Genomic DNA, 15265 nt, shown 5'->3' with positions numbered 1-15265 from the left:
GCGCGCGCGCTCGAGGGAGGACTCGAACCTCCGACGGGGAGAGCAGCGCGAACCGTGACAGGGCGCCCAAGACCGCACGGCTACTCCGCGCGGCTGCTGATGAGTGTTCTGGGCTGTGAGGTCGTAGTCAAAGAAACTTTTCAGTTCCAGAAGTTTCGTCCGGAGCTGCACTCGACGTCTTCGGAGGTGCTCCTGGTGGCGCTGAGTCTTGCCCACTGACGGGACGGGATGTACGCGGAGAGCGACATAAATATAAAAGTGGGCGTGGTCGTGTTTACACGTGATAAGCGGAGATAATCTTTGTCAAAGATAAAACTTTACTACCGATTGTGTCACCTGTCACGGATAAAAACTTAATCATCGATTCTGCAGAGCGACTGTCCATATATCATTAAGTGTCATGACTTCTTCCTTTCTGTTAAAATTATCACTATGCTTGTACATTCTCTGTACAGTCGTGGATAATAAGTTGTCACGGTAGATAAAATTTTGGTTTCGGAAATTTTCACTTCATTATTTCCTGACCGAAGAGCATGCTCTGCTACACACGATTTTTCTATTTTCCCTAGTCGGCAAAGACTTATGTTCTTTCAATCTTGTATTCAAGTTTCTCTTCGTAGTTCCAATGTAGACCGTTCCACATGTACACGGTGTCTTCCATAGTTCACTTGGTGTCAAAGGAGGACGTTTGTCCTTTAATTGCGCTATCACGTATTAAAAGCTAGAAAATTTGTATGTGTCTCGAGGCAACGTAACTCAAATTTCCCAAAGAATATTTATCCAGTATTGGTTTTTTCTCGTTTTCTCGAAGTGTGGTCGGCTGATATTGGTTTCTCAGAATGGGAATCACGCCTTGTGTCCCAGTAAAATACTTGTCCTTTCCGGCTTTCTAGTTCAGGCAAGCGGCCCAGCCATGACGTGTGGAACATATCCGCTCCTCCCAGTGCCACTAGACGTCGCCAAGAATGGACAGCGAAAGCCGCCGCTAGTAGGCCGCACGCGGTCGGAATGAAGCGCATCTATCACGCTTCTGGTCACCTGCACCAGGAGCGGATAGCGTCGTGTGTGTGTGTGTGTGTGTGTGTGTGTGTGAGAGAGAGAGAGAGAGAGAGAGAGAGAGAGAGAGAGAGAGAGAGAGAGAGACACGGACTAAGACGACTTCATTATCGAGTATTTCCTAAGGTCCGGCAGCGGCGCTGTGGAGTCTGTGGCAGGAAGAGGGGTCACGGCGCGGTGTCCCGCTACCGCCTAGCGGCAGGTGCATGCCAGCAAGTGTGTCGCTGACCTGGTGTCCTCACCAGCCGAGACCGCTGCCGTTGTCACCTTCTTTTTGAACTTCCTACGGCTACGTAAGGTGGCCACAACGTTGTATGGAATGGCCAGATGTATACTCTCTGCCAGGAGATGAGGATAAACAAAGTGACAACTGGGTGTGGGAGGACGGAAGCGGTTGCGATCATAGTCTCGTCTTACCTGGGTACCGCACCCATTCTAAAACTAACTAGACGACAGGCGGATTGTCCATACTGCAGACGGAACAGGTTGCGGGCCAAGCGTTGTCAGGGGCACTGCAGCCGCACTGCCGAGTTTTTTGGCGAAAATCAGCATTTAGTAGTTTCGAATTGCAAAAATGGCTCTGAACACTATGGGACTTAACTTCTGAGGTCATCAGTCCTCTAGAACTTAGAACTACTTAAACCTAACTAACCTAAGGTCATCTCACACATCCATGCCCGAGGCAGGATTCCAACCTGCGACCGTAGCGGTCGTGTGGTTCCAGACTCTAGCGCCTAGAACCGCTCGGCCACCCCGACCGGCTTTGAATTGCAAAAAGTAGAAACAATGTAAATGTCATATAGCATATGGGGCTTCGATATTCCACGTGGTGGATTCAGCCGCCTGTCGAAGTGGCGCTTCTCCTCTGCGCTCATTGGCCCCTTTCCTTTCGAATATGAGAGAGGTGTATCTTATGTGTAAATGTAGAGTGCATGTGAGTGTAATGGATGGTGTGTATAGCGTAAGGTATGTATAGTATGCTGCTGCTGACGATGATGATGAAGATCAGACAAGGGACAGGGTGAAACCTGGTTGTAGCACGTAGCCTACTCCTCTCAAATAGCCGTAACGGGGCCGCCGTGTCCAGCGTTCCCACTCGACGGACGAATTACCGGCAACAGTGTCACACAGCCACACTTCGTGAGACACTGTGGAAAGGTTCGGAGTTCAACCCAGGACACTGGCTCGTTGCCTGGTGACAGGGACTTTACCACAACACCTCCCCCCCCCCCCCCTTGCCGACGAAACACTGGCACTGAAATTTGATCCACCATCACGATTTGAACGCCACGGCACATGCTTGCTTAGCGACCTCAGTATTGAAAATATAGCTCCGATCCATATAAACCCGAACTACTTTAATGAATCATAACACTTGAATCTATAATGGAACACATTTGCAATTTTGGGAGATGCTAAAGCATAATGGCTCTGAGCTCTATGGGACTTAACTTCTGAGGTCATCAGTCCCCTAGAACTTAGAACTACTTAAACCTAACTAACCTAAGAACATCACACACATCCATGCCCAAGGCAGGATTCGAACCTGCGACGTAGCGGTCGCGCGGTTCCAGACTGTAGCGCCTATAACCGCTCGGCCACTCCGGTCGGCAATGCACGATTGGTAGATTTCATACATACATACATACATACATGCATGCATGGTACTCGCAGCAAATGCTGGAACTGCTCTTCATCAGGTTTGATGCATAACTGTACTTGTTTCATCATATCCCGCGATGTTCTGTGAAGTTTATCTTCGTCAATGTTGTTTATTTAGCGTATTACAAATTGGCACAATAATTTCATTAGCATATTACGAACTTGCACCTCGACATTGTACATAGCGTTCTGGTTACACTGTTAAAGATCCCGCCTAACAGTCGTTCAAACCAGTGGTCGTCAAACTGCGGCCCGCGATTCTCAACCGAAGTTTATGACAACAAGCACTAGCAATGAAGAGCCGAATCAATAAGAGTACACAAACAGCAACACTTCGTCAGCTTCTTACAGTGTCACAACTTTGGGATCGCTGAGAGTGGCAGCAGCAATCTGTACGAAAAACAGTAAGCTGGAACGATGCGTTTCGAATCGTGCCGAATTTTTAATGATCAGTACTTGGGGCTAGTGAGCAGTTTATTGCGCACTTACTGTGTATCTAGTCTACTGGTGGCGTATAAAACAATAATTTACGTGCGTTACCGATTAATAATAAGATCAGTACATATAGAGTCCGACGTGCCAACACACAGTTAGTATACATTCTTGGGCATAAAAGTTTGACGACCACTGCTTTAAACAGTCGACCAATCAGAATTAGTTTGAATAGAGATTAGGGTGATAATCTGTCTTACTTAAAGATACATTTGCGAACCTACTTGTGCCTTTCGCTAATTTAAGTGCAGCCACTGTACCTTTGCAGAAGCTATGTACCATGTTTCAAAGTTTACATGTATGCTTTAATATTTAGCACATTCACTCCCCCCAAATATCGCAGTGCTAGGTTTCTATCTTCCACCGAAAAGCACAACATAGATCTGGTGCTCTCTACCGGCGGTTCACTGCGTTTTACTGTCTAGGTAAGTACTGTGGAGTGTACCGCGAAAATTTTCTGCGTCAGAATTTTAAGTCTTGTAAGTCTGCAATACGACAGGTTCTACTTTTTACCGCAATCTGCCGGCAAGCAATGGCAAAACTCTGCAACGGCGATTACTTTACCCCTCCCGCTTAGTGGGAACAGGAACACCACCACCTTGGTAACTTAATTAGTTGGACAGACAGCCTAAGAAGGAACTGGTCCAAAAATTTTATTTCAATTTAATGACGCAGATACTTGTTATTCATAAAAGGGAAGCTAGTCCTTACTTTAATGGAATCAAACTTAATGGGACATTGCCTTCACATTTTATACGGAAGCAAAACAATTAGGAAAAATATGAGTATATAATGATGAATTGGGGAGCTGAAGTTCGTACGTGTTAGGGGCTCCGCCCGACAACGATTATAGTTGTTCTCAGCATGCCCATCACCTGTTGTTCTTTTCCATCCTCTATTCATTGTCCTTACATTATCCCTTAATTGCAAATAATTTACATTGCCACGTACTGCACATCTATATATTGTTAAGAATTTTGAAAGTGCAGTATGCAATCTATTCTCCCCCCTCCCCGTTTTTACGGTTCCGTACATCAATCGGCAAAAAGGGAACCCTTACAGGATCATTTTGTTGTACATCTGTCTGTCTGTCTGTCTGTCCGTCCGACTGTTGAAAAACCCTTTTTCTCAGAAATGAGTACAGATATACAACTGAAATATATGTCACATATTGAGGTGTATGGTCCTTTGGTGGCGTACGAAAGTTAAGATTCTAAATCAATATAATCAAAAGATACAGCCATTTTGTCACATTTTTTGTACTCGCGCACTCACGCCTTAAAACCTATAGGGAACTTCCTGTTGACCTATAATCATAAAATTTGGCAAGGAAGGAAGGTTTCACAGAAAAAAAAAACACATTATTAATTTGTAATTATATCACACGCAAAAAATATTTCCTTTGTCATTCGTTATCCGGCTTCAGATTTGAAATTAAAACATTATCGAAACTTTTGGAATGCCGGGGACCAACATCTTACGAGTATCGATGTCGAAAATACGCAAAAATCGCCGAGATCCTCCATTCCCACAGTGCGCGAATGCTACTCGTACCTGGCCAATTTTTTCTCATAGCAGTCGTCAGAGTTTCAGGCTCAGACGTCAGTTTTGATTTGATTTGCTTACAAGTACTAAACAGGACGCTCAAGCTGGAGTGTGAGCAGCAACTACAATGACAAATGTTTTGTTAGCGATAGTGCCGTAGATTAGCATTCGTCCTGTGTCTACGGAGGAAATAGTTAAATGTTGACAGATAGGGCATAGCTCGATTCGTGCGTCTGTTGCTTCGACAGCACTTCATTCATTCAAAACCTTTGATCTTTCACTGCACCATTGGCCTCCAGGGTAGCTGATCGCACGGTATGTGATTTCTTTTGTGATGATTTGTGGAACACTCCTATGGATCTCCCCTTCCAATAACTTAGAGTGAACTGCGGCGCCGTATACCAAACAGGAGTGAATATAGTAACTTCAGACCTGACGGTTCAATCCCGTCTCCAGCCATCCTGATTTAGGTTTTTCCGTGATTTCCCTAAATCGTTTCAGGCAAATGCGAGGATGGTTCCTTTGAAAGGGCACGGCCGATTTCCTTCCCAATCCTTCCCTAACCCGAGCTTGCGCTCCGTCTCTAATGACCTCGTTGTCGACGGGACGTTAAACACTAACCACCACCACCACCACCACCACCACCAAAGTATGGGACGATTTATGCGGCGAGTTTGACTATCGTCAGCAGGTATAACGTGCCTTCTTTGGAAAGTACGGATGGTTGTAATCACTACTCGCGGAGTTCCACTGTGGGCTGTAATGATCTGTACGGCAGCGAAACTTGGTGGATATGTTACTACTGTAATGAGGAACAGATTTACACCGGAAAAAATTTGTTCAAATTTTGGTTACCAAGTGAAAATCTTTACTTCGTTTATTGACTCTTTGTAAGTAACACAATTATGCTCGTATTCACTTTCGCACTATAGTTACCATTGCCGTACTGCTTTTCCGAACTAATCTTTCAGGTCCACGTATTCTTTTTAAAACTGTTCAAATAGTAATATGTACCAACAACACAAGCTACTGAGTGACGACGACGACGACTGCGTTTCGTCCAATTATATCACATGTAATTTCGAGAACCTTTCGCGAATAAACCGCACCATTGCTCACTAACATCCTGCCAATCGGCATAATACTTCTACACCCATAATTCATCAGTTTCCACAAAGTTTGATGCGATGCATCTAGACACTACCCTTCCGTGCGAAACCCTGACTCCCTACTCGCATATTGCCGCGTGACCGATACATTGAAATCTGGTCAGTTTTTTTTGTGTTTCAAAATTATGAAAAAAGTTTGTTTCTAATGAATTCTTCTACCATATTCCTAAAATGATTTAAAACTTTCAGTTAAACCATCCAAAAATTTAAGACTTAGTACTGCATGTCACTTTTACCAGTGAATGTCAAATTCGATATTTATGTTCGGGATTACTTACACAACAAAATTTCTTTAAGAAGTTTATTGTGAGTCAAGGTCAACAATAATTAACGTAATTTGAATTTCAAACTTGTTTTTGTGATAGTCATAGTACATTTGGTAGTAGACGTTACTAAAACTGCCTTGACTGATGTCGCTAAGAGTACAATAGACGATTTTTTCACGGTATGGATCCTAATTAAGCATCAGAAACTGTTTAAAAAAACTATGTTGCTAATATAAGTCAATAACAGTTAACGAATTTTGCTTTTTCTTAAAAAATTTTAAGGTGGGCATAAAGTACCCCCTCCATGGTGTTACGAGTTCTGGGAAATGCGTTGGTATTGCTAGAGTTAGGCATACCTGCCAACCTTAGGAAACAAAAATTCAAGAGATCCAGTTTTCTAAATCGGGAGATACGAATGATAAAAAACCTGGGCTCTTCCTCAGTATAATCCCCATACAACTGATGTCTTTCCCTATGAACCTTTTCTTAATTACTTTTTTTGTTTCCACGTTTTTGAAATACTGCATTTTCCACTATGTGATATACAAATGTCACATCCACAAAGAGTACAAAACGCACAAAAGAGACCTCCCCTACACTCGATAATGCACGGAAACTGTTCCGAATATTGCTTCAAGAATGTATTTATATATGTTTTGCCATAATGAGAAACAATCACCGAAGCAGAATACTACGAATATGATGAATCAGAGGATTCAGGTGACAAAATCACACTCATAATCATCAATTCTAAAGATTTAAACCGATTGTAAAAACGTTGATTGATAAGCGAAACAACATCACACAAACACAAGTCCCAAAAGAGCACAACACTAAGCAATACGAGTAAACACTTTACAAAATGCATGGGTAAAAGGAAAATATGAACTTCGATACTCTTCAGCCAAGGACTTCTAGCCATCGAGGAAAAAAAACCGAAATCACTAGTTTTCAGAGCAAATGTTATATGTTTGATGATAATTAGCTAAAAATCGGGAGAAATGATGGAATGATAGGGAGGTGTGGAAAAAATGAAAAATCTGGAGTGTTTCGCTTAAATCGGTAGAGTTGGCTAATTTGGATTAAGGGATACGATTTACTACGTCATACTACTATGGATAGCAATACCCCTTAGAATATGAAATATGTACCTTAATAAAGCGAAATTGTTCTTTTGAAAATAAAAACTTTGTAGTTATGTGCCGAAGTTAACGTCCACCCCACGTTCATACCTACATTCATTTACAAGATTCAGATGTGTGAAATCATTTGAATCTTTTTGAACCACCCTGTATATCGGCAGTTCCGAATTCCTGGGAATTCTCAGTTCTGTCCATCACTAGCTTACAACACCGCTGGACTCAATCAAACCCACCAGCTTCAGGAAAGTGGACACTTAAGGGGGGTAGGACGTCAAACGGGCCGACTTGGAGCACGAGAGGCACCTCAGGACATTTTAATTTCCACTGTCTATACTTTTACAAATAAATTCATACAACTTTGTCAGCATGACCAGGAAGGATTCAGGATTCACATTCATTGCAGTGGAAGTTCGAAAATCTAACATAACAAATTTTTTTTACGTACGAAATTTCATCATTCTTTCACTTACTAATGGCTGCATTTGTTGCTATAGGTACACTTTTCTTCATAAGTTAGAAAGATTATTCGATGAATTTTGCACAGCATACATACCATACTTACAGGTATATGAAACTCTAGAATTTATTTAATTTATGAAAAAACGAATGAGCTGTTTTATTTTAAACTTCATGATTAGAAAAAAAACAAATTTTTTTAGTTATTTACCTCAATTTTTACCACAGTTTTTAATAGATTTGGAAAATTCTAGTTTCATGCACCTTTAAGTATGGTTTGTTTGCTGTGCAAAATTCATCGAAGGATCTCTCTTAGTTATGAAGAAAAGTGTACCTATAGCAACAAATGCTGCCATTAATAAGTGAAAAAAATGATGAAATTTCACATGTAAAAAAAGTTATTTCTTTATATTTACTAAGATGCTATCTGAACAGATACCATCGGTGACCAAGCAGATAGAACAGATACCATCGGTGAGCAAGCAGCTCGTTAGATTGAAATTACAATGAAATGAACAACCTTAGCTGCTTACAGGCGTTGACATACGTCAACGGGGACAGATGAAAATGTGTGCCCCGACCGGGACTCGAACCCGGGATCTCCTGCTTACATGGCAGACGCTCTATCCATCTGAGCCACCGAGGACACAAAAAATAGCGGGGGCGGCGGCATTACGAATGTAGTGCGGGACAATACGTTCTGAATGTGGGTTTCGCGGGAGGCGTGCCAGAGATAAATCCCTGCAGTCGCGCTATCCTCTGTGTCCTCGGTGGCTCAGCCGGCATGGCAACTCAGCGTGTTCGGTCAGAGGGCTAGCTGCCCTCTGTAATTAACAAACTGAGTGAATGGATCAATAACGAACTTCAAAGGGCGTTTGGGGACGTCCGCCACGAACAATTGCAACGAACTATAACGAACAAAATGAGATTACAAAAAAAAGAAAAAATGGATTGAGCGTCTGCCATGTAAGCGGGAGATCCCGGGTTCGAGTCCCGGTCGGGGTACACATTTTCACCTGTCCCCGATGACGTATGATAACGCCTGTAAGCAGCTGAGGTTATTCATTTCATTGTAATTTCAAAAATTATTTCGTTATTATTTTCGAAGTTCCACTGCTAAGAGTGTGAATTCTGAATCCTCACTGGTCGTGCTGACAACGTTTTATGAATTTATTTGTAAAAGTATAGACAGTGGAAATTAAAATGTCCTGTGGTGCCTCTCCTGCTCCAAGTCGGCCCGTTTGACGTCCTACCCCCCTTAAAAAGGTAAAGCAGAGAACTCCATGATGAAGTTTTCACACCAGATCGTCTTACTTTTTGTCAGCGCCTACAGAGATAAAAAGGGGCACGTACAGTGGAAGTGGGTATCGAACCGGAGACCCCTGTGGGATAGCGCCAGCCGGGAGGGCCGTCTGCGCGTGGCACGTCGCCGCCACATCCTCCCGGTGACTGTCCACTCCGCTCCAATTGGGGCGAATTGTGGCCGCTCGTTGAGGCAATCAAGCGGGATTGGCGGCGGCCTTGCGCGCAAGTTAAAGCGCGTTGCATCACAGGAGGTGGCGGTTCCGCGCTGCAGGCGTCTGTCTGCACGGGCGGCGCGCCGGGCCGCCACCTGGCCACGTCCACCCGGCTTGGCCCACCAGCAGCCGTGCTGTCTGTCGCCGCGGCCTCGCCGCTCCTGTGATAACGGCGCGTCGTCCGTCCCGCCGCTCACCAGATGACCCACATCCTGATTATCTACATACCGCCGCCATTGGCGCAATTGGATGAGTGTCGCGAATTGCAGATTAAGCTTTGCAGTTCGATCACACGTCGCTTTCGTGACCTTGCTTCGCTTTGCCAGTAGTGCGCTGAGGCACGTGGTAAAACAGCTACCGCGTTAGGCCGAGGATGAGACGTATTGGCCTTCCTCTTTTGCAGCCGTGACGTAATTAGACTGTGGCAGCCGGAGTGTGTCCTACTGGGGGTGCAGTTTTCTAACAAGCGAAAAAATTAGGAAAGGAAAAGGGGTGGGGGGGGAGGAGGAGGAGGAGGAGGAGGAGGAAGCTAGCTAGCTGGTTGGTTGATTGATTGACTGGTTGATTGATTGATTCGGGGGAGGGGAGGGGAGCAAACAGCGAGGTCATCTGTTCCATCGTGGCCGGCCAGGGTGGCCGAGCGATTCTAAGCGCTACAGTCTGGAACCGCGCGACCGCTACGGTCGCAGGTTCGAATCCTGCCTCGAGCATGGATGTGTGTGTGACGTCCTTAGGTTAGTTAGGTTTAAGTAGTTCTCAGTGCTAAGGGACTGATGACCTCAGCAGTTAAGTCCCATAGTGCTCAGAGCCATTTTGTTCCATCGTGTTAGGCAAGGATGGGGAAGGGAGTCGGCCGTGCCCTTTCAAAGGAACCATCCCGGCATTTGCCTGAAACGATTTAGGGAAATCACGGAAAACCTACCTATGGCCCGACGTGGGTTTGAACCGTCGTCCTCCCGAATGCGAGTCCAGTGTGCTAACCATTGCTCGGTAGGAGGAAGAGGGGGGTTGGAGGCATTAAAACAGGTAGAGGGGAGAAGATGCATTAAAGGAAATCACGAGCAGATTCGGATTGGACTTTGTTGAGCAACAGGGTGGGTTGCCTTTTTTCTTCTGTGGATACGAAGTAAGAAAATACAGAAGCCCGCCCGGTTAGCCGAGTGGTCTAACGCATGGCATTCCGGAATGGGAAGGAGCGCCTGGTCCACGGCATGGTGAGCCGACCAGTCTGTGGGTGGTTTTTAGACGGTTTTCCATCTGCCTCGGCGAATGCGGGCTGGTTCCCCTTATTCCGCCTCAGCTGCCCTACTTCGGCGATTGCTGCGCAAACAAGTTCTCCACGTACTCGTACACCACGCAGACGTAGGGGTTACACTCGTCTGATGTGAGACGTTCCCTGGCGGAGGGGGGAGGGGGGGGTGTCCAACCGCACACTAACCCTGGGTTCGATGTGGGGCGGCGGAGGGGTGAAGTGGACTGCGGTAGTCGTCGTGGGGTTGTGGACCACTGCGGCTGCGGCTGCGGCGGGGACGGAGCCTCTCAATCGTTTCTAGGTCCCCGGTTAACATACAGTATAACACAATACAGAAGAACTGTAAACAACATACAGAGTAATCATAAAATCTGCCCTAATTACACAAAAATTTCTAAGGAAGTACGGTAGATACAGCTAGTAGCTTAACACACATTTTATAGGGATACACTGCCACTTGTGCTCCGTTTGTTTCCCCTGGAATACCTCAACGGCACTCAATATGTCTGCATGTCTTTGCCAACAGGTCTTCTGTCGCCGCTTCTAAATATCCCGTACTCGAGCCGTAGGAGTTTGCACGTCAGGAACTGGTCAGCTGAACGCTTCGTCCTTGACATAACCTCACAAGTCAAGGAGGCGGGGAGGGGGGGGGGGTGGTATGGATGACAATTATGTTGAACCGCCTCTACTGATCCATCTGTCCGGAAACGTTTAATGCAAGAATTGGCAAACAAACAACTCCTAGTGTGCCGTAGCACCAATTTGTTGGAACACTGTTAGGTGGAACGCCGACATGTAGAAGCGTACCCGTAAAAACTTCAAGAGCTGAATTACCGTTTTCAAAAGAACAGAACAGGCATACGTAAGCGTGTCCACAAAATCTCTGATTTAAGCTACTATTTGCCACAAAGCACATAACTATATCTAGCAGAGTTATTTAGGGATAAATTTACGTAACTAAGAACAGACTTTATGCTCACCTTGTTTATTGTTTCAATAATTTTTTAGAACATTTCTCGTGGAGAACAGCGATCTGGCAAAAACTACGTTAAACATGAACACAAAAAATCTCTACCACAAAAAAATTTACTTCATGGTAACCGGTTTCGGTCAGTTTTTGAACCTCTTGAGACTCTCACACCATAATGGTAGGCTGTGGCGGTGAATAGAGCGGGTGTTACAACTCCACGGAACGTGAACTGCTGGTAACACGCGCTCCATTCACTGCCACCGCCTACCATAACGGTATGAGGCTCTCAAGATAGTCAAAAACTGACGGAAACCGGTTACCGCAAAATAAATGTACTTTCGATCGAGACTGTGATCATTTTTAAAGTTTATTGTTTCGTTTAGTTACCACTTTGCACTGACTGGCAATTCATCAGTGAAAAAGGAAACGTCTGATTGTTGCAACCAATGAGAAAAGTGGTCTGTATATTTTTCCTCGTTTTGACTATCATACAAAAAAAGAAAAATACACCTTTCACTTAATCATAATTACGAGTATTTAAGCAACCTCTCATCGTATTTCCCTAAAAAAACTTGCAATTTGAGACGATTTTGTTTGTACAGACTATGGTATTGGAAGCTTAGAGATTTTTTGTTCAAACTGGTAACTAAGGAGTTTCCGGCTTAAAACCACTCTCAACTAATATACTCTACAGGTGCCTCGGTAGCCTAGGTCGCCAACGCACGCCCGTGAAGTGGTGCTCGACTCGGAGGTATGTCGCTTCGAATCCTGGTGGCGGATGAAATTTCCACTGCAAGTATTTGACCAGTTACGGGAGGGGTGAAGTGGTGATGGCGCGAGGTTCCGGATCAAGAACCTTTGCACCAATGTCCTGTATTAAATCGCAGATCTCTCCTAAGAGTCATGGAATCGGAACATGTGGCAGCATTGATGGAGTCCGTACGTCGGATGGGGACGTTAAGCTCTGCGGCCCCCTTGGTGTTATTCAGGAAGAGTAGGCTACGTGAAGGCAGCGAGTTCGACAGTTTGTAACAGGCCAGAGGCAGGCACTGACAAATCACCTACTCTAGGACATTGCCTAGCATGGCGATGCTGCATTCGGCCATCTGCTTCCTCTACAGACTTAGATATCAAGCACATGTATGGTGACTTTGTATTAACACTTTTCAATCTGGAAAAATAACGAGAGAGATTTAGGAGGAGGCAAAGGACGAAGATTAAACAATAAGTGATACGAATATTGGAATTTGGCAGGAAGTGGATGGGGCGGAGGGCACGCAAAACCTAAGTTTGCCTCGGGCGCCAATTACCTCGGTTACACAACTGTACGGAAGTAATAATATAGGGCAGAGCAAAATTTAAACTCATGTCCGCCATAGTGATTTGAATTTTATATTGTTGGTTACCTGATGATGAAAGCAACCGGTAATTAAAATTACGGCATTTTTTTCAAACAGCAGGTGAGGTGCCAATTTGCACAGTCCTTGAATAGGAGAAGTGTGAAGGTTTTACACTCATGCTCATGAATTAAGGATAGTTGCAGAATATGGTGCCACATAACGTGGCACTACACAAAACTGGCGCTAATGGCATAGGCACATAGGGAATACACGTGACAGAGATCTGTAAGTCCACAGTACTGGTGACAAGTTGAGAGAACCGTCCCGAAACACATTTGCTACAAAACGCCACTGTTTCCTGCGCATGTACCCCGATATCAATATGGGATATGATCACCATGCACCCGTACACAGGCCGCACAACGGGTTGGCATACTCTGGATCAGGTGGGCTCCCATTCTTGCACCAGTGCCTGTCGGAGTTCCTGAAGTGTCGTAGGGGTTTGAAGACGAGCAGCGATACGTCGACAGAGAGCATCCTAGACGTGCTCGACGGGGTTCAGGTCTGGAGAACAGGCAGGCCACTCCATTCGCCTGATATCTTCTGTTTCAAGGTACTCCTCCTCGATGGCAGCTCGGTGGGGCGGTGCGTTATCATCCATAAGGAGGATGGTGGGACCCACTGCACCCCTGAAAAGGCGGACATACTGGTGCAAAATGACGTCCCGATACACCTGACCTGTTACAGTTCCTCTGTCAAAGAGATGCAGGGGTGTATGTACATCAATCATAATCCCACCCCACACTATCAAGCCACGACCTGCATACAGGTCTCTTTCAACGACATTAAGGGGTTGGTATCTGGTTCCTGGTTCACGTCAGATGAAAACCCGGCGAAAATCAATAGTCAGGCTATACCTGGACTCGTCTGTGAACATAGCCTGGGGCCACTGTTCCAATGACCATGTACTGTGTTCTTGACACCAGGCTTGACGGGGTCTCCTGTGACCAGGGGTCAGAGGAATGCACCTTGCAGGTCACCGGGCGAATAAACTATGTCTGTTCAGTCGTCTGCGGACTGTGTGTCTGGAGATAGCTGTTCCAGTGGCTGTGGTAAGGTCCCAAGCAAGGCTACCTCTAGTACTCCGTGGCCGTCTGCGCGTACTGATGGTGAGATATCGGTCTTCTCGTGGTGTTGTACACTGTGGACGTCCCGTACTGTAGCGCCTGGACACTTTTCCTTTCTGCTGTAATCGTTGCCATAATCTTGAGATCACACTTTGTGGCACACGGAGGGCCCGTGCTGCGACCTGCTGTGTTTGACCAGCCTCCAGTCGCCATAGTATTCTACCCCTCATAACGTCATCAGTGTGTGTTCTTTGAGCCAATTTCAACACACAGTCACTATTAGCACCTCTGCGTATGTGGACTGCTGCCAGCGCCACCGTGCGACTACCGCAGGTCAAATGCACCGCATGGTCTTACCCCGAGGCGATTTAAACCCGCAAACCGCCCACCAGAGCATTGTTTCACCATGTATCAGCATTATCCTTAATTTATGAGCATGAATATAGTTACTTTAAAACGTGCTGAACCATAGTGGCAACGCAAACAAAGCGGGACAATGTACTGTATTCTCAAGGGATAAAAAACCCTTACTGTCGGGTTACTGTGGAGACGTGTTGACTTTCGCTAGGGCGTTTTAGGGAAAACAGAGGAGAAGTAAATTTGCTGCACTAGGCCAACACTTCCTGGTAAAGCATTAGCGGAAAGCGAGTCTAACTCGCTTTATTGCGGCACGGCCGGAAGCCCGTGACGCCGGGTAAACACAGTTTTGCATCAGCTGCCGCTTTTGAGACGCTACGTTCAAGTTATTAAAACCTCAGGTTAGCTGCCAGTTACAAAAGAAGCAAAGGAAAAAAGCGGCTGTCCAAAAAGAAATGAGCAGGCAGCGAACATACTTAGTGAGACGAGTCTTTCAAAATGTGCCGTGACAAACTCTGCACAAAGGTGTCTGCATCTCTGTTGTCCTTCCCGGTTTCTGTTTTTAGTGATGTAGCTACGCCACTGAATCATTAGAGTTACAGTGATTAACTGCTAGTGACGCCTAGTGCCGAAGTGCCGATTTGTTTCCAGTTACAAACAAAATGATTTCAAAAGCGAAATTACGTGTGACCATTCGACGCAGCTGTCTGAAATTAATCTAGTACAATATTCGGTTTAGCGATATGTATTAACACGGACAGTAAAACACTGTGAGTAGCGATCACTGCAGCAGCGACTGGACAGTGCCACTACATGGCGCTAGCAGACAGGGCGGGGCAGGGTAGCATGCGAGTAGGGGTAAGCTGGAGAAGAACTGCTGCTGCGGTACCGGTTATTGTTGGTGTTTCACAGTC

General features: G+C 45.5%; 1 protein-coding gene and 1 non-coding gene across 4 annotated transcripts in view; both read right to left on the bottom strand.

The window, feature by feature from the left end:
- Positions 1-15265, bottom strand: part of LOC126175873 (transmembrane ascorbate-dependent reductase CYB561) — a 299849-nt gene that overhangs the window by 103517 nt on the left and 181067 nt on the right. The gene's annotated exons all lie outside the window — the stretch shown is intronic.
- On the bottom strand, positions 8361-8434 carry Trnat-ugu (transfer RNA threonine (anticodon UGU)). The gene has a single exon. It is a non-coding gene; the product is annotated as a tRNA-Thr (tRNA).

The sequence above is a fragment of the Schistocerca cancellata genome, chromosome 3, assembly GCF_023864275.1.
Source record: "Schistocerca cancellata isolate TAMUIC-IGC-003103 chromosome 3, iqSchCanc2.1, whole genome shotgun sequence".
Classification (NCBI taxonomy): domain Eukaryota; kingdom Metazoa; phylum Arthropoda; class Insecta; order Orthoptera; family Acrididae; genus Schistocerca; species Schistocerca cancellata.
The sequence above is the reverse complement of the archived record's forward strand: the minus strand, read 5'-3'. Positions and strand labels throughout refer to the sequence as shown.